At 39.8% G+C, this 25,251-nt stretch overlaps 1 long non-coding RNA gene across 2 annotated transcripts in view; it reads right to left on the reverse strand.

Moving 5' to 3' along the window:
• Positions 1-1,141: 1,141 nt before the first annotated feature.
• Positions 1,142-25,251, reverse strand: part of LOC102078287 (uncharacterized) — a 43,262-nt gene continuing 19,152 nt past the window's right edge. For both annotated transcript variants that reach the window (XR_003213459.1, XR_003213460.1), the window contains exon 5: positions 1,142-1,238. This is a non-coding gene — a long non-coding RNA (uncharacterized LOC102078287). The remainder of the gene's footprint in view (positions 1,239-25,251) is intronic.

Below are 25,251 nucleotides of genomic sequence, written 5' to 3' on the forward strand. Positions count from 1 at the left end.
ACAGCGCAGTGCATCAAAAGATAGGTTTCAATCAAAGCAGAACTGTTTTGTATCTTTCCGTCCATCCACTCATCCATCTATCTATCAGAGAGTGCAGCTAGCTGAGATCTAAAACATGCTGCTGACACTGTCCTCCTCCTCCCCCTCTCTCCTTTAACCCACTGCAGCCACTAGATGGGGTATGATAACCACAGAGAGGCTTTCCCAGTGGGATGCCTCCAGCTCTGATGGGTGCTGCCGCCGCTACTCCTGGCAGAGGTGAGGAGAGGAAATTGTCTGCCAAGTTTACCACAGATTCCTATCAACTTCTCATTAGTTTTTACTGTTTCTTTACAACCCGCATAATTCTCAAACTGATTTAATGTTTTTCTCATATACTTAGGTACATATTAGACGTGGAAAGCAGCAGTAAAAGTTCAGCTGGAAAAGCATCCGCTGGTGCTGTTGCTCAGTTCAGCTCAGTTTCCAGTAGCTGTGCATTTTAATGGGTATAATGAATTATCTACATAGTTTTGCAATTTAGCGCTCCAGTTTTTGGCTGATTTTGTGTGTGTGTGTGTGTGTGTGTGTGTGTGCATGACTGATATTTTAAGCTTCAAGTTTTAGACAGTCTAAAGCAATAAATGGCACTAAATTACATGTTTCAGTAGATTTATGAAGGAAAGAAACCCAGCTCAAAATGACTTAATAAGCTTGATTCAGGAACTTCCTAACCAGGTGTGATCATTTACTTAAATGTACAACTTAGATGTGCTATAATTTAGGCTGAATCCTGTGCTCAGTTTTGGTCGGTGCGCACATTTTATTTAATATACACATCATACAAACACACAGACGGGCTGCCGTGCCACAGCTCTCTACCTCGCCAGGATCATGACCCGATTCATGCACAGTGAAATCTATAGCAGGGAAATAAACCTTAAAAACCAACTTTGCTTTACTTTTTAAAACTTAAAAAAGTCAGCTATCTGTCATATGAAAACAAATTAAATCAAATGGATCAAAATGTATGTTTTAAACCCTGTTTTTTGACATTTATGACAACAAAAATTTGTGCTATTCATCTGTTATGGTTTGTTCACTGACTGAACTGTGATGCTTGTCACACTTCTGGTCTACAGTGCAGCGCGGTCTGGGGCTCATGAACTCTGCTGGGCTCTCAGGGATTCCCACTACAACAAGCACTTATTATTTTACTCATGATTGACTCCCGAGTTTTTGCTCCATTATCTCCAAACCTACAGTTTGTAAAAAAAAAAAAGAAGAAGAAGAAGAAAGGAACAAAAGAAAGGAACCAAAAAACAACAACAAATGTAAAAAAAATAAATGTAGTTGAATGTAGTTGATTATTACAAGCTCCCCCTCCTTTGCATTGTTGCACAGCCAGCGCCACGCTGCTAACAATCAGTAATGATTTGTTCAAAAGAAGAAGAAAAAGACTGGCTTGCTTGTGATCATAAATTGAAAGCATGCATGTTTTTAAAAACACCATCTCTCTTGAATTTCGTGCTGATTGGTTGAAATCAACCTAAATTCAGAACATGTACACTAATTTGTGCCTGCAGTCCTGAAAATGACTAAACAAATATTTTGGGGGTTAAAAAAATCTCTCGTAATTGCATCTCGCTAGTGACTGTGAGGACGACTTTCAAAGGCTACTGTATTGGACTAGTGTGTGTGTGTGTGTGTGTGACAGAGAGGGAGAGAGAGATCGGTGAAGACTATAAGCAGCAATGTTATTTTCTTGAGCTCTGTAAATCATTGCAGACAAATTGAAGCTATAATTTCTCTTGCCAGTCACCGGGCTTTGCAGAACTCTTGCAATACCTCTGATATTCTGCAAAAGTGTCTTTAAATCACTTTTTATATCCTATCGAGGAAAGCTTTGAACTATATATTCCTGAGCAGATAATTGTTTCACAGTCCCTACAGTTTTATTGAGATGTTACTGAAATTTGAAAACACTCACAGCGGCGCCTACAAGAATAATAACTCTGTGGTAGCCATATTCTAATGAGCTAAAGGGAATGTATTCTCCCTTATCTGCATTAATGCTTTAAATGGTTCACAGAGAGTTCATTCACATCAATGGACAAAATAGATTTATTTTACTTGGGGCACCTATGTCAACAGTAGTTACAGGAATTACTCTGGATGTGATCCCATTATAGGATGTCAAATATTTTGATGCTATTGGTAAATGGCAGAATGGTGTGGAGGACAACAACTGGATGGCAATTCTGCAATTCCTGGATCAGAATAAAAAATATGCAGCCCGTCTGCTCACCTCTGCAATCTCAGGACTCACCCCAGCCGGCAATGTAATACTGAACAATGAATTTTAAATAAAGTCAAACATTTGCTTCATGCTCTTCTACAGTTTAAACAAGACATTTCTGATGGAGACGTGTGGATTTATTGTAAGTAAGAGATATAAGAGATAACTTAATCCCCAATTGGATTGTAGACCCCACCTCCACTTCACGTGGCTCCACCCCGTCGCACCGCTTTCTTGACCTTTTGTCTCATTTCTCGGCGGGTAATGAATGCTTTCGGACTATTTCAGACGAAAAGATCTTGCACATAGTCCAGAGCATTGGAATGTCATATCAGAAAATCACCCCATCAGCATGCTGGTGTTGAGAGCAAACACAGAGCGAGGCTGCAGCGCTCGCAGAACACTGGTGGACTAGGTCGTCTGGGTGTCAATATAATAGACTGGCTTATGATGTGTAAATAACACACCACTTAATGGTCCTCTCCCACTCTGTCAGAGCATTTTGAATCACATGGAGGGCAGCGGCTTCCTCTCCACAGGGTCTCTTCATCCACTACTCATTCAGCTCGCCTCTTTCATCCACAGAATTTTACAACAACTGCTCTGAGAGATTAAAATGACACCCATTATGTGAGTTTACAGTAATATTACAAGATCCGCTGAGAGGACGTATCTGTTAATTTTGTTAGGGGAATTGTGGTGAAATATGTTTATTTGTAGCATAAGTGCAAAATCCAAAATGTTATTCTCTCTACTGCGTGTGTTTCCAGCGCCTTTAGCTATAACCTGTTTTTAATTTTCCTTCCACTCATTCTCCCAAGCAAAAGTATTTAGAATTAAAAATATCAGACTTATCAAGTAAAAGAAAAAAAGTTGACTAAGGTTGATGAAAGCTGCTGCCTCAATATATACAATATACAAAGATATGCTATTTTCTACAACAAATGTGCATTTTATGGCATTCTGAACCTCTAATGAATTTTTTTAAGGAGAAACCTTTTATATGTGTATTTATGCCTAAATAACAATCTTTTACAATTGAATGTAAGTTCTTTAACTCAATAAATTTTTGTCATACATTATTTAAGTTGCAGATTTTATTTTTAACATTCAATTGTGTTTACATGTTTGAACTTTTATTTAAATGTTTTAAATGCACTTATTGTTTTTGCATTAAGTGTATTTCGGATTATTCACTCTAAATCTAAAACTAGAGCACTTTTTAATATACTTCACTTTCTTCTATACTCTATAAATGTGTTTAAATAAATTCTTACTTCCCAAATGTAAAATATTTAAATCCAGCATTTACTAAACATTACAATTAATTCAGGAAGATGAATGAGTGCATGCAGGGTAGAAGACACATTATTTCAAAAAGTACTTAGAAAACAAATACACCCCAGAGACATTATGTGACACATAGGCTAATATTTTTGTGATTTAATAATTAAATAGACACCTTTTTTTTTGTAAGTGTTTGATGTTGGGTGTCCTTACAATGGTGGAAAACACCATGACATTTATTACAATAGCCTTGAAATTACTAGACTGAGTCAATGACACACTCGCACCGTGTATTTGCTTTATTTGTTTACAAATTTGAACATATTTGACATTAATACAATGGAATGCTTTCTGTGTTAATTTCACACCCTGCGCCGCACAAATGAGCTGCAGCTCTCTGTAGTTAAAAGTTAGAGGAGGTCCTGTGTGCTGATACCAAAATAAAAGAAGTGTGACTACCGCTTTACAAATACACACACACACACACGCTCAAAGTAATGTGACGGTAGTGCTGTGTAAACACACACAGGTAAATACGGGTCTTAAGTCAGTTGTGTAATCTGTAGTCACTTGGATAACAAGTTCCAAGATGACAAGTCATTCACACCTGTTGACATACCTCAGGTGTCATTACTGGTCCTTCCCTTAAAGACCTGCTGCACATATGATACTCTCCCACTGCAGTAATAAATAGATATGACCTCAGTAAACAGATCACTCATGAGCCGTCTTTGATTTGGTCACTGTTTCCGTCAGACCCAGGAGACTAGCAGCAGTTCCCACATCCACTGACCTTGGAGTCTCTTTAGAGCCCTTTCCAAACCCGCTACTCAAGGTTGCATCCAATCTGTCTGTAGTTTTCTACATTAGCAAACCTCAGCCCTCCTTCAACCTGGAGCCCCTCTTGAAAACTAACACCTGAGTGCAAGGGCCATGGTGAGAAGTGACATGGGAGTGCGGGTTGAGGTGGGTCAGATAGAGCGATCAAAAACAAAACGATAGGATAAAAAATATGATTTTACCTCCCCCATAATCCCGGGCTTCCAAGAATGACCTTTGATCTCGCAGCATGTGTGGTATGCTGAGCCGCCTGCTCGTGCTGCATGCCGCTCTGATCCTGGGAAGCAATCACCGAGCGCACCGCTATCAGAAAGGCTGCTGGGGGAAACACTCTAAGCCCGAGTCTGGAGGTGAGCGCCGAGGAAAAAGCAAATGTGCAGGGATGGAAAAAATAACCGAGTGCAGCCAACCACATAGAAAGCCTGATGGGCCAGAGCACTGCATGATAAAGGTAAAGTGGATACTGTATCTACAACACAGCCTGAGGTTGAGTGTGATTCAACAGCAAACAAAAATGGAATGATCTTAACTGGTGAATTGCTGGCTAAAAGAAAAGATTTCCCCACTTATTTAATGTAAGGACTGTATTAATGTATTAGTTTGCATAAATAAAATCCCGATGATTTTTTTTTTTAACTTGGAAAACAAATTCTTTTTCAGCTTATTATGACTGCTGCGGCTGAAATAATAATAAATTCAAAATCTCCTTTTTTAAAATATACATTTCTGACTCAATTAACACCGAGATATTTTTCATCAGTGTTTTGCGTCTTTTCAAAGGTGTCAAGTCCAACCAGCAAATCTGAAATCACTGCTTTACAAGCTCCATTTGAATGCCTTAGGCATAGCAAATTCTCCGCATGTGCGTTTATTTGATTGTTTAAGAGCGATTTCCGGAAACCAAGTTTTGGACGGGGCAGAAGCTGCCTTGTAACAATTATGGGGTTAAATGGCAGTTGGCCACACAGGAGGGCATTTGCCTGCTGGCAGCCTCTTCCTGCTATGGGTGGGTCAGAGGTCATAGACTTTTCAGGAAAAGTCCATTTCTCAAGCACCCTGAAACAGGTGGAGGCCCGGACAGCCCTGTTTACTCAAACAGCAAAAGGAAAACTGGAGAAAATGGAAAGATTCAACCAACGTTTGGACTCAAGAAGACATTTACTGTGGCTTGTTTTGCTCATGTTTATGCTGCATTGTGGCTGATGCAAGATTCATTAATGTCTTTTTAAAAAATTCAGTGAGCTCAGAAACTAGTCTTTTCAAGGCTCGCTAAAGAAGCTGTTTCATCTGTGTTCATACTTTAGAGCAACTCTGAATGAGAAGATTGGAAATAGGAGATTTAATTGTGAGAATTCAAGGAGCAGAATTGGTGCTACAATAAGTGTGGCGGCCTGTGACAGTTTCAAAAAATATAATAATGACACTTGTGTTTTTACAACTGCATCTCTTGATCTTCAATCAGTGGGAAAGGGTTAATACACTGAATTAAAAGAAAAAAAAGGGCAAAAGGCAACTCGGCCGAACTCGACCCCTCAGTGCTCTCACTATTTGGATTGGTTAAATCGCCGGGACCTGGAGCTGAACCCATCAGGAAGGGCTTAAGTGTTTAGGATTAGGGATCTAAAAGGCATTTGGAGGCCCTGAATCAAACCCGCAGGACCGGGGCGGAGGACAGCCCTGGTGTTTGGCCTGTGCTGTAATCAAACAGGGGGAGGTAGGACCTTAGCACACCTGCAGGAAGGGCCCACAGCAAAGAAAAAGGTCCCAGCGAGAAGGGCAGACGAAGTAGCGGGGCTTTTTTCTGTGGCTGCAGAGTGACAACAGCTGGGGTGTTGTAGGTGGTGTGGCCCAAGGGCAAGGTCAGCCCGGCAGACCGAGGGGGGAACAGCAGGAGGATTGTTTTCACTCGGGTAGTGAAAACAGCAACCGTGAAGATCCTGAATGTGCCAGCTGTGGTTGTGGATTTCTAGTCCACAGCCTGACCCCATATTAACACTATGATGGGAAGCTGGATTGCTAATGACCAGTGGCCTCTGGCCTCACCTGAGCTCCTCCCACGCAGCAGCAGCTAGATCTCTGGACACACAGTGAGTGCGCGTAAGGAAATCCTAACCGCTTGGATTCTTAAATTAGACGCCTATTAAATGTTTATTACTTTTAATTTAATAATTCCATGTTCTCTAACTAGAAACCGACATAAACTACCTGAATAATAATGAGATAAAAAAATATTTTTACGTTTTAAAAATTCAGGTTTAAAAAAAAAGTGATTTAATTTATACGGCATGTCTGGGATAGGTTGGTGTATGGTTGCAGCACACAGACGGTCAACCTGAATCCATCCATGAAAGCGTCAGGATTCACACATGTCCTCGGGCTTAATTGGGCTGGACAGTTAACATCAAAGAAGCTGGGCTTTATATGTAATCTGTTCGCTCCTCTGCCACATTCTCGTGCCGGCACTTTTTTTTTTATATGTTCAAACGTTGTAATGAAGGTCATTCTCCATCAATTCACTTTGATCTAAAAATGACAAAAAATTTAGCATTTTAATAAAAAATTCCCTCATTCCGTCTTTCGCCGCTCAGTTTTGCCGTCGTCTTACACCCTCTTTTCCTCACTTTTTCATTTTCTCTCCCCCTGCCTTCTCGTCTTTATTTTTCCTCTTTCGTCGTGTGTGTGTGAAAACAACTCGGCTTATATAAGGCAGGTAAATGAGACTATTCTGAAAGAAAAAAAAGGATGACAATAAAAATACACCCTGTCTCATAATCGAGCCTCAGACATGCCCTAACACCTGCAATAGCTTTATAATTAAGCCGTGTGAAAGTACCTTGCTTTATAATGATTAGTTACTTTTATAGGCAGTACAGAGTCAATTATGTGTAAACTATAAAACATTTTTTTGTGGCAATAAAACTCCTCTCTGTGGAAATTCCCTCATAGCAGGCTAAAGATTATCATTTAGCCTCTTAAATTGAAGGGAGGTTTGTTGACTTTGTTTATTGCCACGCCAATCTGAATCACTGGAAAAATGACTGTAATAGTCCCCTGGAATTCTCCTATAAAAGAAAAAAATAACAGATTTGCTTTGAAAGAAAGTTGCACACCATGGCACGCTCAGACACCATCTTTTGCAGCTGTGTGTTTCTATCAGTCGGTTATAATGAGAAATCAACTGTCTTGCAGATCAGCTGCTGAAATGCTGTAACGAGCCGTGAGTGCTAATACTTGAGGATCAGTTGCACTGGATGAGGCGGCTTTATCCAGTTATTAGGGTAATGTAATGGAGTCTCCTAATCCAAACCCACCAAACCCTTCCACCGTAGGGGGCACAATAGTGAGGCAACACGTTATTCCGGCACAAAGCTGACTTCCCCGCTAATATAGCAGGACACTGCGGCTCACGGCCTGTTCAAACAAGTCCTTCACAGTATCTCCCATAAAATGATTTTCTCCCTTCTTTCTCTCGCGCTCTCTCCCCCTTTCCTGGGCTAACTCGCTCCCCTCCAACAAACGCTCTGCTGGCAAGGCATATTCTACGCTCTTTAATGCCAAATTAAACCCCAACTCTTTTATTTTAAATGAGAAAAGGCAAAAGAGAGTGCTGACAATCTTGATTAGGCCAAAGAGAAGGAGGGGAGAGAAGAGGAGCAAAAATTAAACGGTATTAAAAAATATAGAACATTACATTAATGCCGTCCGGCACAATTGGTGCTAATTGGCAGATAATCCAGGAGCTCTGGGCTGCCTAATGCTGGGCTGAGTATAGGAACAAGCTGGGCCTCTTGTCCTCTCCCACCACAGAGTCCTACAAGCCATGGGATGGGGTCAGAGCGTGGTGGAGGAGGAGGGATTAGCACTGGCATTGTTGGCTCTTTCCACTGGAACATGACCTTGACGAGAGTTTAGTTGGCCCCCCCCCTTCTTCCCAATATTCCAGCAACATGAACTTTAATAGGAGCATAATGGCCAGTTATAGACTGCCAAGAGAAACACATGAAACACAGAGACACCCCAAATAAAATCTGACATTCCAACACCTTTGAATGTGAACCCACTTAGGAAAGCCCTCTCGTACTGTATTTACACAACCCCACACTATAACGAGCGTCTCAAATTAGGATTATGTATGGATTCTAAAAGAGTAAAAGGGCATACATAATTTATGCACCAACACAAGCTGATAAAAAACAGAATCTGGTCAAAATTGAATGAAAACAGTTTATCCTGGATGCTGCAAGTATTAGATCAACAGTTTTAATAACACGCTGGGCTCTGAAACAGCTGCTCCGTCTATAACAATAAAGTTAAAGTGTGCCAAAACGAGAGTGGTGATCCAAAGTGCTGTGGGAAAGCCAGTAAATGTTATGTGTTTTGAAAATGGTTCCGATAATCTTTATCCTAATCCCTTAATTGGGAGTCAATGTGGGTCTCCGGTGAACATACAAAGCCGCTGGCTGGAGGAAAATCAGGACGGAGAAAAGCTCTTAAAGGGGACCATCTACACCTGGGCGATGAGCGTGCTTTTCACTACTCCGAGGAGGCTTTCAAGCAAGTCCTTGGCTGTGAAAGTTCCCATGTTAAAAGCACTACCTATTAAGGTACATCCGAAAGAGATGTATTTCCGCACAGTGTTTGAAGATTTCCCATTTGCATGAAAAAAAAGTTCCCCTGTAAAACTGTAACTTGTGAACTGATCAAAAGCCAGAGGCCGTTCTCGAGTTGAATGGCTTTCCCCCTTTGACACGAAAGAGGCTCTCTTGAGGCGCCTTCACGGCGGTGGCCTTGGAGGTTAGGAAAATGTAGCCCCTCAGACCATACGGGACTATTCTCTGGAGTCTGGACAACACTTGAGTCTGCAGCAGAAGAAAAGAGCCGGTTTGCCGCTGTGGATCAGTACTTCAACAGGCCTCGCTAACATTCCATAAGAGGGCTTTTACTATTCCTATGCCCGGCCTTTCATGTTGAGAGACGTGTGTGTGTGTGACTGTGTGTGTGTCTGTGTGTGTCTGTGCACTTAGGTACACATGTCTATAGCTGTGCTGCTATTAACATGCTAATATTATTTCAAACATGCAAAAAAACTTGTTTTAACTATAAACTATAAAAGTGATTGTGTAAAAAAAAATCTTTTCCTAAGGGTTCTGAAACATGCACAAAATAAAATGTCTTCATAAGGGCTGGCCACATCCATACACACACACACACACACACACACACACACATCTGTGGCTGAATGTATATGGGTGCAATCCTCTCTTACAAACATCTTCAAAGTGGAAAGTAGAGCGATAGTAAGCTAGAGCATCTGGACCATTTGTTATTGTTTCCAGGTCTACCGAATGTGTTTTGACTAGATGCTCTGCTTGAGAGGAGAGCTGCAGAGCTGCGTAACGACCGAGCGAAGGTCTCACACCAATAAAGTGTCCCCCGAGCAGCGAACACGCCGCTCCAGATTGATGAGCCCGTGAAGCTCAGTGATTGCCAGGCCAGCCCGGCATCAACGCTGAGATCCTTTCTACTTCCCTCCATCTTTCTCCCACTCTGTGACTCAGCTGGTTTCACTTAGAGAACACGGAGAGAGCGGGTCACGGGGTCATACCATGACCTCATCAAATTAGCCCCAACTGAGTGAGGTGTTTAGCACGAGTTAAAACAAGTAATCTGAAGGGCATTAAATGCAAATGCGACGACCATATGCCCACTTCAAACACGATAGCTCCTATCCAGCCACGTCTACCCCCCCCCGTGCCCTCTCACATACACACAGCAGAGCCATTCACATGTCTCACTGAGTGGGGGGCTGTTAAGATGACAATGGGGTTCTGTCATGCCGACCAGGTGCAAAACATTTCAACTGCTGGCCAAGTTCTGGCCTGTTAGATATCTGTTAAAAAGAACATTTGCAACGAAGAGCCTGCAACTGAATTACCCTTTGAAAGAAGATATCGCTCACATGTATGTATTATCTGCATCGATATCACATTTCATCCTGGCCTTAAACTTGGAATATGGAAATAAAGGCAGAGATGCTTACAAAGGTTATACAGCAGTTCAGGGAGAAGTGGAAAAAAAAAAGAGGAGCCAAAACAGCAGGGTAATACCTCTGCTGTGCTTCATAAACGCTACACCATGTGCCCCTGTTAGCAGGAGTGAGGGCCTGGTCAGGCTGTGGAGATTATGGGCAAAGACTGATTTTGCCCCCTCGGGCTGTGGCCAGGCTGGGAACATGTGGCAGCTCATATGTGCTAATAAGCACCTGTGGAGAAGGAGGAGAGGGAGCTGAAAACCCCCGCCGGGCTCTACAGCCGTGCCACCTGCACAGACCTCCACTGTGCCTCTGACTCAGTGAGGCTGGGAAATCTGATGAACATAACTACCACTGAGACACAGCAAAGGAAAACTGCAAAGTAAGACATCTTTAGTGCTTGTTTTGTGCCTGAGATCACTCGAGCAAACACAGACGTTTGGGCAGTGCTGTACTTTTCTTTTCCCTTTTGTTTTTGACTTTCTACAGATGGCATTATTTTCTTTTATCTCCTTCTTGTTTATCTCTACAAGGTCTTTCCTTGTTTAGCGCAAAACAAACACGCTGCTGCAGTAAATGCAAAATCCACCTCTTCCTGTGCAACAGTCTCAGGAAATGTCAGACTAAGGGATTTAAATAAAGTAGTCACTGCTTGTAATGTCCATCGATTGAATTTACAAAACTCTCAGTGATGTAAAATAGCTCTTCAGAAATGTGTCATGAGTAGCACATTCAGGCCTGTGGAGACTTGTATAAGAGTCTTGCTTGTTCCAAGTCGATAGTGTGTGTGTGTGTGTGTGTGTGTGCATGAGCACATGCAGGCCATGCATTTTCAGCCTTCATCTCATTCAAAACGGCGCACAGCTGCTTACGAGGAATGTGAGAGCAAAAAGAAGACATTGTGGGAGAGCACCCTCCTGTCAATCAAAAGAAGTCTTATTAAATTTGTTTAAGCTGTGAAAGCATTTTGCAGAGAAGAAACAATGTTCTTCATGTGTTCCTTATGACCACCAGTTCCCCTCTACTCCAATCAGACAAATTTTTGTACAAATTAACAGTGAGAAAAAGTATTAGATTTATTTTTTTCACTAAAAAAGAAAAACAAGGGAGAGAGAGAGAAAGAGAACATCACTACTCCCAAATCCACATGAATAGATTCTTTCTTTTTTCAGCTAACGGATGAATAGAAATCAGCGCACAGGAAAGTTTTGCACGAGGTTAAGTTCATACCTGACAACGAGTACAAATGAGTTTTTCATATCTGTCAGTAATGTATCTTAGCGGCACATGCTTGCATGTGTGAGAAACGGGCAAATACCTAAATGTCGACTTAAAGAATCAGCCATCGGTGTCTCCGGTTTACGTCTCTTGCTTGCTTGTTCTCCCATCCAAGCGCTCCGTAAACCACATTAAAACCTGCCACTTTTTTTTCTTTTTTAAGAAAATATGCATCTCTGTAATCTTTAGAAATCTGCTTTGAGCCATGAGTGATGTACTTATGCATTTTTCAATGACCAAATGTAGAGAGTTTATCAGCCTCTGGTGATTTATGGGATTTCATATTTTGCACATCTGGATCTCATATACACAGGAATATTTAAGACACCACTTTACTACACTCTGCATACTTCATTGACAATCGGGCTATATCACCCCGAATATCCTCCTCTTTATGAGTCAGGAGGCAAATGCCAGAAGGAGCCAAAGCTCACCAACACAAAGCAACAATTTACTGTAATTCAGCCCAAACACACTGAAAGTGACTCATCTTATCAGGCAAGCTCGGACCCTCATGATGGGCTAGTGAAAAAAAAAATACTTGGATTAATTTATGTTTAATATTTGAAGAACATTTAGACATAAACTATAACCTCTAACAACGACGCTTCAAATAAACTTTGCCAATTCTTGTTATTCTCAAAGTTTTGTCGAAACATTACTAATAAAATTTCCAATTTGAGTTTTAATTGAACGCAGCGTTCGAGAGCGAAGCTGATTTTAATTTCTTCCCCAGTTATGGATGTTTGAGGAAATTAGCCTGTGTCAGCACAAGAGTTATCAAGCACATTGGAAGATACCGCACATTTGAGCTGATGTCTCTGAGCTCTTAACTTCCAAAGTACAAGTCGAAAACACTGCAAATATACGGGCGTCATTAATGGAATGAATTCACATCATCAGCAAATTACATAGTTTAGTTATTCTGCATGATTCTTTTAAGGAACCATAAACTTAACAATTTATCTAATAATTTATAGTCACTCCAGCCCGTTTCCTCACTCGTATTTTATTGCTGACTTTGTCAAACATAAATTGTTCTCGCTGGCTTGACGTAAAAACTGCTGCAAAGCATCTGCGTTCTGCACCTGAGAGATACTAATGCAATTAACTGCATGAACAAATTTTACCTTTCAACAGACACGCTCGGAAAACATATGATAATAATTCAGTGAAACCCTGAAACAAAGCACTCATCGAACCGGTTTACATTCATCAACTTTATAAAGTACAAGAAACTTTTTACCCCAAATTGTGTATCGTGAAGTAAATTAGGAAAAATAAATGATGACGTGCACAGAGCATGTGAAATAAATAAATATCACGGCGGGTTTCGCAATTCTCAAGTATTAATTATGCGGTCGAACGAGGACAAACCAGTATCTTTGATATTTGTATCATTTTGTTTTCTTATTAAATTGGCTCATAATGCAGTGCTAAAACCTCAGGTGAGAATGTGTATCTTTGTTCTCACAAATTACAAACTATTAAACAGTCATCTCAGAGCAATTGTGAAGTTTCCAGTCTAAGCAACCACTAAGAGCCAAAATATTCCCCCCGAGCCACCATTCAGTAACATTTCTCTATGTCTTTCATTAGCTCAACAAAAGAACCTAGTTTACAAGATGCTGGTATATTTCTGTGAGAACCACAGTGAGTTAAATACTGTGGACTGTATTTGCAGTTGGCTTTAAATGAAAATAAGCTCCACACATCTTAAATCCCTTCTCTGAGACCCTGTGGGCTTTTGCCCCTTGAAGGAGCAGAAGTCTTTGATAATGACTGGATGTTTTAAACTAGTGACACCCCCCCCCAGCCCCACCCTAAACTTCTAATAAATAGCTTCAAAAGTAAGGGATCCTGATCAGTGCTTTGAGCAAAGGAAGCATTGCAAGAGCATGAGATCAACCCCTGGATTATTCTTCCATACACTGAAAAGCAGCCCTCTCCAGCTCTTGGCCCGGGTATAATACCCATTGGTTGCCAGAAGGAACACTATTCGGATTAAGTGGTGCCCCTTTCACATAAGCAACAAGTGACAAAGAAGGAGATTGGGCAACTAACCTGCTGTTTAGATAAATAAAGGTACTCTATCAGCTCTAATAATTGCTAACCCCCTCTCCTCTTGCCCCATTGTCCACCGACAAGTGCTGCTTGGCCTCCTTCTAATTGCTGACAGATTTGATTTTTCAGCGACAGCAGGAGTTCTGTTTGCGGCCTTTGCAACGAATAATTACTCTTTCGCTGTCTTCCCACCACAACCACCTATTTCAGTCCCGCCTTTACTAAATCCTCCTCCTTCCTTTGCCTCTTTCTGAGGTAAATTTCCCGCTTCTATCTGAATAACGTTCAATTAGATTTAAAGACGCTTTCACTAAGTAATAGTAATTAACCCAGCAATACTGATTAGCCATCCAGATCTCTATTAACACAAGGAACCCTTACACAGGACGGGCAAAATGTAACCTTCATGGAAGTGTTTGAGGGGGTCACAAAGGTTTGGTAATCAGCGCTTTGATATGTGAGTTTATTCAAAGACTCAAAGCGACCGACCTCTGAGCAAAACTATGAATGCATTAGGTAAAAACTGCAAAAATATTTGTAATATTGCATGTAACAGTTTAAAAAGTTACTGCAGTGTATATATAACACAACCAAACTACACGGACAAAGCAAAAGGTTGAAACTTTTTAACAGCTCTTCTTGTGAAGTTTAAGAAATGCACACCCTTTTTATCCGCACTGCAGTCCTGATAGTAAATAAATCACCATTGTTATCTAGAATGGAAGCTCCCAAAATTGCGCATTCATTAACAAAATTTATTATACGTGTAAAACGTGTGTAAAAACCCGCAGCTGAAAAAGACTCGAATGAATCTTTTTTGTCACAAATAGTAACAACTCTGATTAAGTTTGAAAATGATACTGTAACCTTTGGCTTTAGCCAAAACAACACTTTGTCTAACAGCTAGAAATGTTTCTGTGCCTGCTGCTCTCTTAACAAGTGTTGCCTTCCCTTCTCTCCTCTGGCCTGCAGCTCTGCGTGTAACAAGCGCTGCTACCCCATGGGAGAGCTAGAGGGCTCACTCCAAAAGCAGCGGAGCCCAGGAGAGCCTCCACAATCACCCTCGCAACATTTAAAAGCTAATTATCCCAGGAACAAAAGTGCACTTCATTTTCACTTAACACAATTAGTCATAAACTGCGTTTCGGAGTTCTAAATCTACACAGGCTCCTATTCTTCTGCCAATTATTCATAGTTTCATGTTCATATCACATTCAGAGTTTCAAAGCAAACATATTTTCAGTGCTGGTGTCTGTGTTAATCATCCCACCCACACATTTCATGGATTAGTCATTCACATTGCATGAAATATGAACCGGAGTGCATCTCTGCCAACTATATACGTACATATTATCCAGAATATTTCTATTGGGGAGTTTGAAAGGGTTAGGTAGACACTATATATACACTGACAGAGAGAGAGAATCAATGATTCCTAATCCACTCAACAAGCAGCCGAGATAATTATGCATTTCATAAATGATTAGCAAAATACAGGAATATTTAATCCCCCTTTGCATTGATGTTCTTTAAACAGTGCTTAGGTACACCAGGGCATATGATGAGCATCAAATTGGCCTTTCTGCTAGAAAATAGCATATTTGCAGCAAAAGCCATGTTTGAATGTGACCTTTTTTTTGCAGGCATTAAAATGAGGTTTTAAACATATTCATAATTGAAAATGGGTAACTATTTGCAAACAGATGGAAAGGCTTAGAGTGCATAGCGTTGTTATCGGAGTCAATTCAAATTTAAGGGATTAACCATCGGATGGAATCTGTTTCACATATCACTGATGGTCCTAATGGTGGCAAAAGGTCATTGATTAGGATGCTGGTTGATCCTTTATGTAATAAATATATTGATTACTTACTGTAACAGGTAGTTTGCACGTGCAGCAGTAGGCTATTCTGCCAAATGTGACTGTGTGGGAGCAGCGAGGCAGCTTTTTGCAAAAAACACACCTCAGCTGGTTTGAATAGAAATGTCTTGATGCTTAAAAAAAGAGAGAGATCTACTCAAACCAGTGATTGTAATATCGAGAAATCACAGTACAGTACATACTGTGTACATCACAAAAGGTCATGAGCCTCAAATTGCCAATCAGAGATGTCAGCTCGGCTTAATGTCATCTGAGTAACCTTTTGTGGTTGATATGACACAGGAATTAGACAATACTTCAGCATTTCTCCATCATAGACCTTGACCTTTGTTGTCACATTAACAATGTAACAATTATCATATGCCATCACCTCGTGGAAAGATGAGAGCTAATATAGTTTGAATGTAGTTGTGTTAGTGAATATGCTGTTCACAACATCTGGAAGACATGTTAACCCATTTGAAGATTGTAGCGTTTGACAGTGCAAAGTGTAAGCGCTGTGTCCCGGAGAAGGACGAAGGACGGTGCAACAGTTCGTCTCACCCGAGTCAGACCTTCTGCAGACTGAGCAGCGCACAGTGTTTAATGTGTCTTTTGTGTGCTGCAAGACACAAAGACAACAAAACAGGCTTAAAGCTTTGCATTTTTAATTTTAGATGTCAAAATTTGGAATCAGCTGTTTGGTTACGTTGCAACTATAGTTGTTATGCCCCTCTGCAACCCCCGTTTGGCCTTGCAGTTGCAGGCAAGAGTCTTTGGGTGGTGCATGGGCTTTAGAATGTGTGGAGAAGGTATGAATAAAAAGGGTTGCATGGTCACCACTCTTTGGTGATGGAGCTTGCTTTACCCCATACTTTTTAAGATATTTATTAGAATGAAACTCTAATTTTTGCTAACTCCTGTGTCAGTCTTCACTTTATGTTGTGGCCTACAATCTTTCTTAGCTCCTCTCTAATGCTTAGCAGTAGAGAGGAGATTTTTGTGCCTACAAGCTTTGTCGGTACAAGCCTAGATGATAACAGTTTTAATCAGCCATGCTACAAGAGAGCAGAATGGTGTTTATATAACTTTTTTGGTCTGACTGATCTCTCCAAGAGTTTTACAAGAGAAACCATATTTGGCTTTTTCACGTGTTCATACAGTACTTTATTCCATGCACTTCTGCTACCTTGCATTTAAACCTATAGCCAATTTAGAAGCATCAGTTAACATACTGTGCATGTTTTTGGATTTTGGGAACCCAGAGTAAACTCACACAAGCAAAGGGAAAACATGGAAACTCCATACAGTTGTCACTTGCAATAATGTGACAGTGCTAACACTGCACTGTATGGCACCACCATCACCTCTGAGGTGCTGATCTGTATAGTAGATCATGGCAACTGTCATTTAACCTGCCAAATGAACCATAGAATGCATCATTCTGGGTTGTAGGTGCTCACCCTTCCCTGGCCTTTAGCAGAGTGAACATAAAGGTCATCAATATGGAGATTTATCTTCCAAAGAGGAGGGACGTTATCTTTTTTTATTCATGACCTTGCTGACATCCTCCCCGTCAGTGAAACATTCAGACCAATATACCAGCTTTTTTGCATAAATTCTTGTCACTGGATTTATGAGTGCAATTTTTGAGAAAGTATCTATGGGCGTCTCACTGTATACTGCACAACTGTAATATTCTCTACATGTAATTTTTAAGTATAAAAATTGGTCATTTAATTTAGATGATATTAAGATGGGTGACAAAATAAAGACCATTCAATATAAAGTGTCTTAATAAAGTGTGTCACTGCAGGCCAATAAAACAGCTTCAATGTACCTTGGCATAGTTTTTCCAAGTCTCTGAAGCTCTGCACGGATAAGTAGATCCAAAGGTCAAAGGTTCAAAGTTTGCTTTAAGTTTTTAATATCAGTTATCTGTCATTTTAGTGGTCAAAAGTTGATGTCAGAGTTGATCAATCGAGGAACAGGGAATTCGATTTTAGAGGAAATCTTGATTCACTAGTGACAAAAGTTGACATTTTTAAGAATCATATAGTGGATAAAAAAAATAAAAATTTGACTTTAAAAATAAAATAAGCTTTTCTTCATATTTTGGTCTGTCATGCATTTCACTTCAAGGTTTATATTTAGTAAATTTTGAACTTTTGAACCAAAATCAACAGGAAGCAAATCCAGACATTACAAATGTCAAATTTAGACTGTGCATGTTTTTTCATATTTTGTTTTTTGTTTGATTTTCTTTCCATTTTGTAAAAACTGCATAACTCATATCTGTTTATTCATATTGTTGTATTTAGAGATGGACCGATCCGATACCAGGTATCGGTATCGGTCCGATACTGACGTAAATTACTGGATCGGATATCGGAGAGAAATAAAAAATGTAATCCGATCCATTAAATATCAAAAAAGGACCTCACAAAACTTGCGACACGGCCTAACTCGGCTCATAACCGTAGCACGTCGGAGCAGTGTGCTCACGTGATAGAGCGGCTGTGTGTATTTGTAGCCTCACTACCAAACCAGCATTTCATCTCCGAGGAAGTTATCCCAGAGAGAAGTAAAGCAAGTGTGTAAGTTCATCTCTGAATATTTGTAAAGCGTACCCACGTTAAGCTTAACAACTGATACATGGAGCGACTGCCTCTCTCTCTCCCTCTCCTGCCGCTACTTCATGAAACTGCTTAACGATCAGCTGATCAGCTTTTCTGTCGCGAGTCCGTCTCTCTTCTTTGTTTTTGGCCCACTTTGCACCAGAAAGAGGAAACCAGCGGCTGAACAACAGCAGCACGTTTAAGCTTGATAAGCTGTTGTTAGAATGTATTTAATATTACTTTCTACACCAGGATCCTTTTCTACCTAGCTGACGGCTGGTAACTGTGCAGGGGCGGATCTAGCAAAGTTTAGCCAGGGGGGGCCGATAGGGCATGAACAGGGAAAAGGGGGCACAAAGACATACTTTTCTTTCTTATTCTCATTTAAAATGTCTAGCTTTTAATAAATAATTATCTGAATCTTACACCCAAAGTTTTAATCTGATGTAAAATGTATAGAAGTCCATTACTGTATATAGTAACTGTTAAGTCTAATATACCCTAGTAAGCTATAGTACTTTTTCCTTTGGGAACATACCATCTGTGCAGTCTGCAATTCTGTAGAAGAAAGATGTTGAATCTATTTAATTATTCTTGAAAAATAATTTATTTCTGTGCATTTTTTTTTCATACTGCATCAAATTAAAGTTGATTACGTCGATTAAGCATCATGAGGTGGAGGGTGGTTCCCTTTTTTTTTGCTGGGAGTTTGCAACCCTATTAGTTAGGTTGCTTAATATTTCTGCTAAGTACTCTTTAAAATACCAGAATAGGGAGGAATGTGTAGGTTTAAGTTTATTAGATTGATCAGTGTTGCTGAACTATGAAATATTTTGGGTGCAGTGTATTTTTTTACATACAGGTATAACAGAATAGCTTTAGTGTTGTTGTTTATTTAAACTTGAGTATAACCTTATACAAAATGCAGCAAGATATTTAAAAAACAGTTTTATTGATTAAAAAACACTATATCGGATTCATATCGGTATCGGCAGATATCCAAATTTATGATATCGGTATCGGTATCGGACATAAAAAAGTGGTATCGTGCCATCTCTAGTTGTATTCATATATTGGTTGTCTATACTTAAGTCTGACTTTGCTACATTGTGTTGATACATATATTTGTATACAAAAAAATGTTAATTTGAGACTAAATATACGCAAATTACTTTAAACTGTAGACTGAGTAACTGTGTGGGATGTTTATCCTTGTAGAAAGTGGTAATAAGATCATTCCTTTCTGTTCCAAGCTCTGAAGACTGGTAAACGTAATGATACAGCCCACTCCTTTCTTTCTTGAGAGCTGAAGTAATGCTATCCTCTATATTTCGGTGTTTTTGAATGTGCTTACTGTCCAAACATGGTATTTATTCTACATGTAAATGTCTCACAGTTAGATAAAATACTGGCTATGCAAATGCCTATGCAAATATGCGTACGCTATTCTACTTTCTAACATACATGATATTTGCAAAGGCTCTTTAATCATTAATAAATACTTCAAATTACTGTTTACAGCAGCAGGGTTTAAGAAAAGAAATTAACTGATAAAGCTACGCTGACAGTTATTGCAAATGAGTATTTTAAATATTTTCCCAGCATTTGCAGGTTCAAATATCTAACAGACTGTGCTGTAGTAAAACAAGTCAGGAGAGTACAACATAATGCATGCACCATGTGCTACAAAACCACCAATTTCTTGTGGACATTTGCAAGCTCTCTACATGGATTATACAAAGATATAAGGAGTCTGAAAGAGCCTAACCTCTGTTCTGCCATTCCCAATTCATTCAGAGCTGACAGTTTCCCTTTTCTCTGCAAGCATGCTCTTGTCATTAGCATGCCTCTGAACTTTGCCTCACAATGACTCTGCTGAACAGTTCTGATGAATTATTTCATCCTGTATTGGGCTGACTGCAGGGCATACACATGTAGGTGCTTCCTCTGGCCTGGGTAGAGTCTTTTCATACTGGTGCAGGACGGACACCTGTTTCCTTGCCCTGTTAAACACGACCCCAGTGTGTGCTGCTGACATTAAACTGTGCATGTTAGAGAGCACTAATTTACACAGGCCTACGGGCATTAAGTACGGCTACTATATGGACTTACTTACATTAAAGTAGCGTCTATAAACTGGCTGTAGTTTCAAGAGTTGGTTTACAACATTCACCAATAAAAACAATACAATACATATATTTACCTTATTTACCTTAAACTAGTCTAGCCCTTTATACAGCTGCTCAGTTAAGTATTAAATCAGCTGTTTTAGTGCCTGTCTCTTTAGGCAATGCTAAAAGCCTACATTCATCTGATTGCTCACCTTCTGGATGCCTGCTGAGGAGCATATTATGGTGACTTGGCATCAGCTCGCAACAAAAGGAGGAAAAAACACTGAAAACCTAGTAAAACTTTTGGCTCAAAAGAACTACTTTTACTGCTATTTACTTATTTATTTGTAATGCTGGCCATGTTCAATATGAACATTTGAAAATAAGCATAATGTTTTCTCCAAATCTACATAAAATAATAATAAAAGATGTATACAAGTGTCTTACACGTGTCATTACATTTACACAATTCATTCAATTTATTTTATTAACTACTTATTGTGGAAAAGTAAAATTCCCTGTGATTTAATGGACATTAAAATGTGTTCAGAATTTGCAAACTGATGATCATTCACAAAAGTTAAAAGTACTGGTTTGGTACTGGCAACACTGGCGTTGTATTTACTTTGTATCAGGTCAATACCAATACCAATACCACAGCACTAGTGGAAGACACATTTTTAAAAGGTTTTATTATTTGTTGAGCTTAAAGATCTGTCATTACTTTTCTGTGTTAATAAATACACAATGTACACTCGTCAATATTTAGACAAGTGGAAAAAGGCGAGAAGCAGGGTACAGGGTCTGTGATAGACTGTGGCAGTCCAATTTAGAATTAACTGTTAACTGCTTTAGACTGTGGGAGGAAACCCACGTATGCACAGGCACATGTGAAGATTGCAGAACATGCAATCTTCACACAGCTGACCAGGAGATTTAACCCTTTACCAATGCGCTAAGCAAATGTATCAATAAGGTACATTATCATTGCTTTGAATTCAGAAAGGTGCTTGAGGATGAGACATGTAAAATCCCTCCAACTGGGAGTGCTGAAGGTTGCCTCCTGTTGGGCATTGGTGAAATATCTTTAAGAAGACACATCCAGGACATCAGATGCCAGAAGTGCACTCTGATACCAGAATTATCCCTGAGATCTCATTGTGTCACTATCTAGAGCTACTGAACATAGATGAGTCCTGGAATGTGTTGTAAGTCGGCTGTTAACATTTTCCCCATGACAGTCCTGGATGCCTGGACATGATCTCAAGCTCATACCGTGCCTAACTGTGCAATGAGACTCTCCTGCTACCAATGCTCTAATTTCTACACTAGGGATAACATAAATAATGGTGGCGTCAAAACAGTGTCTCCCAGTATACCACAGGTCTGGGCTTGGAAATGCTGACCCTTGTTTCAATCACAAACAACATTTGAGCAAAACTACTTCAACAGCAAAAATCTAAACTATAATCCACAAGTCAGCAAACTAGACACAAGACAGCCATAAACACAGCCGGGCACAGGGCAAGACTATAGTAGAGGCCCATGCCCTCTGGCACAACAATTCTTCTGTTTATACAAGCATCAAATAGCTCCAGGCAGCAGTCCAGCTTCCATAACACCTCTTTACATAAAAGACCTTGTTTTGGAAATGAAGAAAAATAATTCTACACAGCTCAATACATGGTAAACTTAATATATACTTGGTTTATAATAACTAGGTTTAGAATGTGATGACAAAGCCAAATGTTATCAAAAAGCTGATTAGAGCCGCAGCTTTAAAGTTACCTATTTCCTTCTACATGGTCCTGCTCTTTACTTCTGTGTAAAGCACAAGTCATGAGAGGATGATGCAATTTTTTTTTCTAGTGTTAGTTTCACTTACTTTTTCTAAGGTTATGAGGTAGAAATCAAGACCTTTAGGGAGTCACCGGGCTGACATGTGGCCCCAGCTTAGCGGCCCTTTTTAGCTCTGCTCGTCATGCTGCAGTCGCACATCTGCACCTATATATCAAAGCCATGCACAAAAACATTCCTGAGAGCAAAGCAGGGGTGATTTGTGTGCCTTTCTCCTTCTTTTTTGATTAAAATTCATCTGTGATCTGACTGTTCGCTCAGCTAAAAGCTATACCTTTTAAATCAGTCATCCGTCCAGAACTTTGACCTGCACCACATTAAGACCAGCACTGACATCACAACTGTTTCCCCTCTCCCCGCCGAGTCTCATGCCTCTTTCATATATTTTCTCTTGTCCTCGACAGATGGACAACCTTGCAGCCAGAGATTTTTTAAGTGTTTAATAAATGTAATACAACCTATATAGTGTTGAAGAAAGGGCCCTAAACCAGAACCATGTGCGGGAAGTGGATGGCGGCCGTTAGGGGCCACAGCTAATGTGGTTCAACATGTGGACCGGGCCATGCTAGAAGGTTCACTTACATGTTGGACAGTTTATGACCTTCAGCGCTGTTCCCTCAAAATGTAGACAGCGTCCTTACATTACTATTCTCTAGTTTATAGCGTGATATTTTGTTTTTAAATGCACCTCTCCACGAGAGGAGAGTAATAAAAGGATACAGGTGATGTTGGAATGCAGTGTCTTTCATGTTTTTATCTCACAGAGAAGAAGCACTGTGGTATTATGTTCATAAAGGGGGTAATATATGAAAATGTTTGACTTATTGTCAAATTAAGGGGAAGAGTGTCTTGACCCTGGTTGTTTATCTGCATGCCTCTGGTTGTTATTTCATTCAGCTCGGTCCTGACACTGCTAACCACAACAGACAGTGAAGTGCTCCTGAGAAGGAATGTGAGTAGTGATGCGACTGGATAAATCATAAACACTTGGAAGTTACCCAGCAGCTGTGCAGGGCAATTGCTCAAACTGAAGTATTATCAGATCTTGACCTGAGTTGTAAACAAAAATCAGCAGACTCCCAATGGTTTTTGCGGTTTTGTTTTTCTGTAACTTTGCCCCTGCTTAAAATCAAACAGTTACAAATCTAAGATGTGTTTCTTTGTGGGGTTTTTTTTTTTTTTGCTATTGTATTTTAACCCGTCACTGGGTCAGTCATTGAGAACTCATGCTCTGCAGTCACATTTTGCACAATCCCACTTCCATCAAATGTCTAATAGGAGTGTGTCACTTGGATAAAAGCTTCTGTCACAGCTAATGCAATTTTATATTCTCGCTGGGAGACTTACTGAGCTCTCGCTCCCTCAGTACAGCAGCCAACATACTGAAAGAGCCGTCACACCAAGGACACCATCTGTTTGACCCGCTCCCCCCTGGTAGAAACTTCGGGTCCATCATGTCACAGACGAACAGATTTAAGAACAGCTTCCACCCTCATGTGAGAACTGAACACTCCCAAACATTTAGTGACTGCACTTACATTCCTAAAAAACTGCACAGATGTGCCCATATCTCAACTGCTCGATGATCCAGCAGTGCAATATCTCAGCTGGCATTCATTGCATTGCATAATTATTTATATAATTATATTTATATCATTACTATCTGAAATTAGCTGATTTTTACATTGTGACTGGTGCATGTGGTGTGGATGCACTTACAGGTTTTGTGCTCCATTTCTGCTGATAGACTATAAAACAGGGTAGAGAAATAAAACAGACACTGTGTTCAGACAATAATCTTTGACTTTGTTAAATCAAGTGAACTGACTACTATATACTCAAGAGTCTTTAGATAAAATTTACATTTTGCAAATTACAACTGGCCTGCTAATTTCTAGAAATATCCACAATGGTCTACAACTAAATGGAGTGGGATTTCATTTGTATTATGGATATGTGTTTACACACGTCTAAACTAGTTACACAAACACATCAAAAAGTTTGATAAAGATGCATTATCCCCTCAAAAGGGTACTTATTAAGGTGTGTTCGGAAAATATACACAGGATGCTTTATAATATTACATTTATTATATTTTATATTTTGTAATTGTTTCTGAAAACTTAATATCCTAAATTACAGCAAAGGTTTTAAAGTCTCTAAAGCTATAAAATAAATCAAATTCAAATACGTTTTAAGATGAATACGTTAAAAAAATGGCACAAAGCAAGTGGAATACATATTGTTACTTTTTTAGCAGAGTGGATCATACCCGGCCTTACTGAAAAAAATCTTCCAGCTAAAGGAATAACTTGAAGAGGTTTGTAGAGAAAACAAACCTGAAGGTGCACATCAACCTCAATAAATGTAAATATTATATATGCTATATTTTAAAAAATATGTTTTATGTATAAATCCGTTTTAGGTGACACAAAAGCCTTTTTTCCAAGACTAAATGTGATATACAGGCTATGGCCAACATTTTGCCACTTCTAAATGCTTTAAAGCCACAGCTACAAAGAGACATTGTACTTTCATATTCACCTAATGGAACAGCTAATGTAAAACATGAGGGTGAGATCCACGAATGTATTAAATGCTATCTGACTCACATTTTTGTACAGCCTAATATTTCACTAAGCCTTAGCATTTCATTCAGAGATGTACTCTAGATAAGTGCAATAATCTCAGTTTGATGGATGGCCCAGCCGGAGCCTAGGGCCAGTGGTGTGTACATACTGCACTGGTTGCGGCAGAACGATAAAAACCCACACAGGCAGGTGTGTTTGGTTAAGATGCACTTGTCAAGTGGGGTGACAAGCATGTCTGTGTTCATTCAAGTGAACCCCTTATCGGTACCTCCATGTCCCACTCATGAGACAAAAGCACTTCCCATGTTTGTATGATTTACCTCTCAAGAAAATGCGCGAGCACACGCACGCTGTGCACACACATGCGCAACAATATCTCACAGAAAGTGTGTTTGCTAGAAATTTATACATATTTATATATCCTGTCATTGCTGC

The sequence above is a fragment of the Oreochromis niloticus genome, linkage group LG13 (genome assembly GCF_001858045.2).
Source record: "Oreochromis niloticus isolate F11D_XX linkage group LG13, O_niloticus_UMD_NMBU, whole genome shotgun sequence".
NCBI lineage: Eukaryota > Metazoa > Chordata > Actinopteri > Cichliformes > Cichlidae > Oreochromis > Oreochromis niloticus.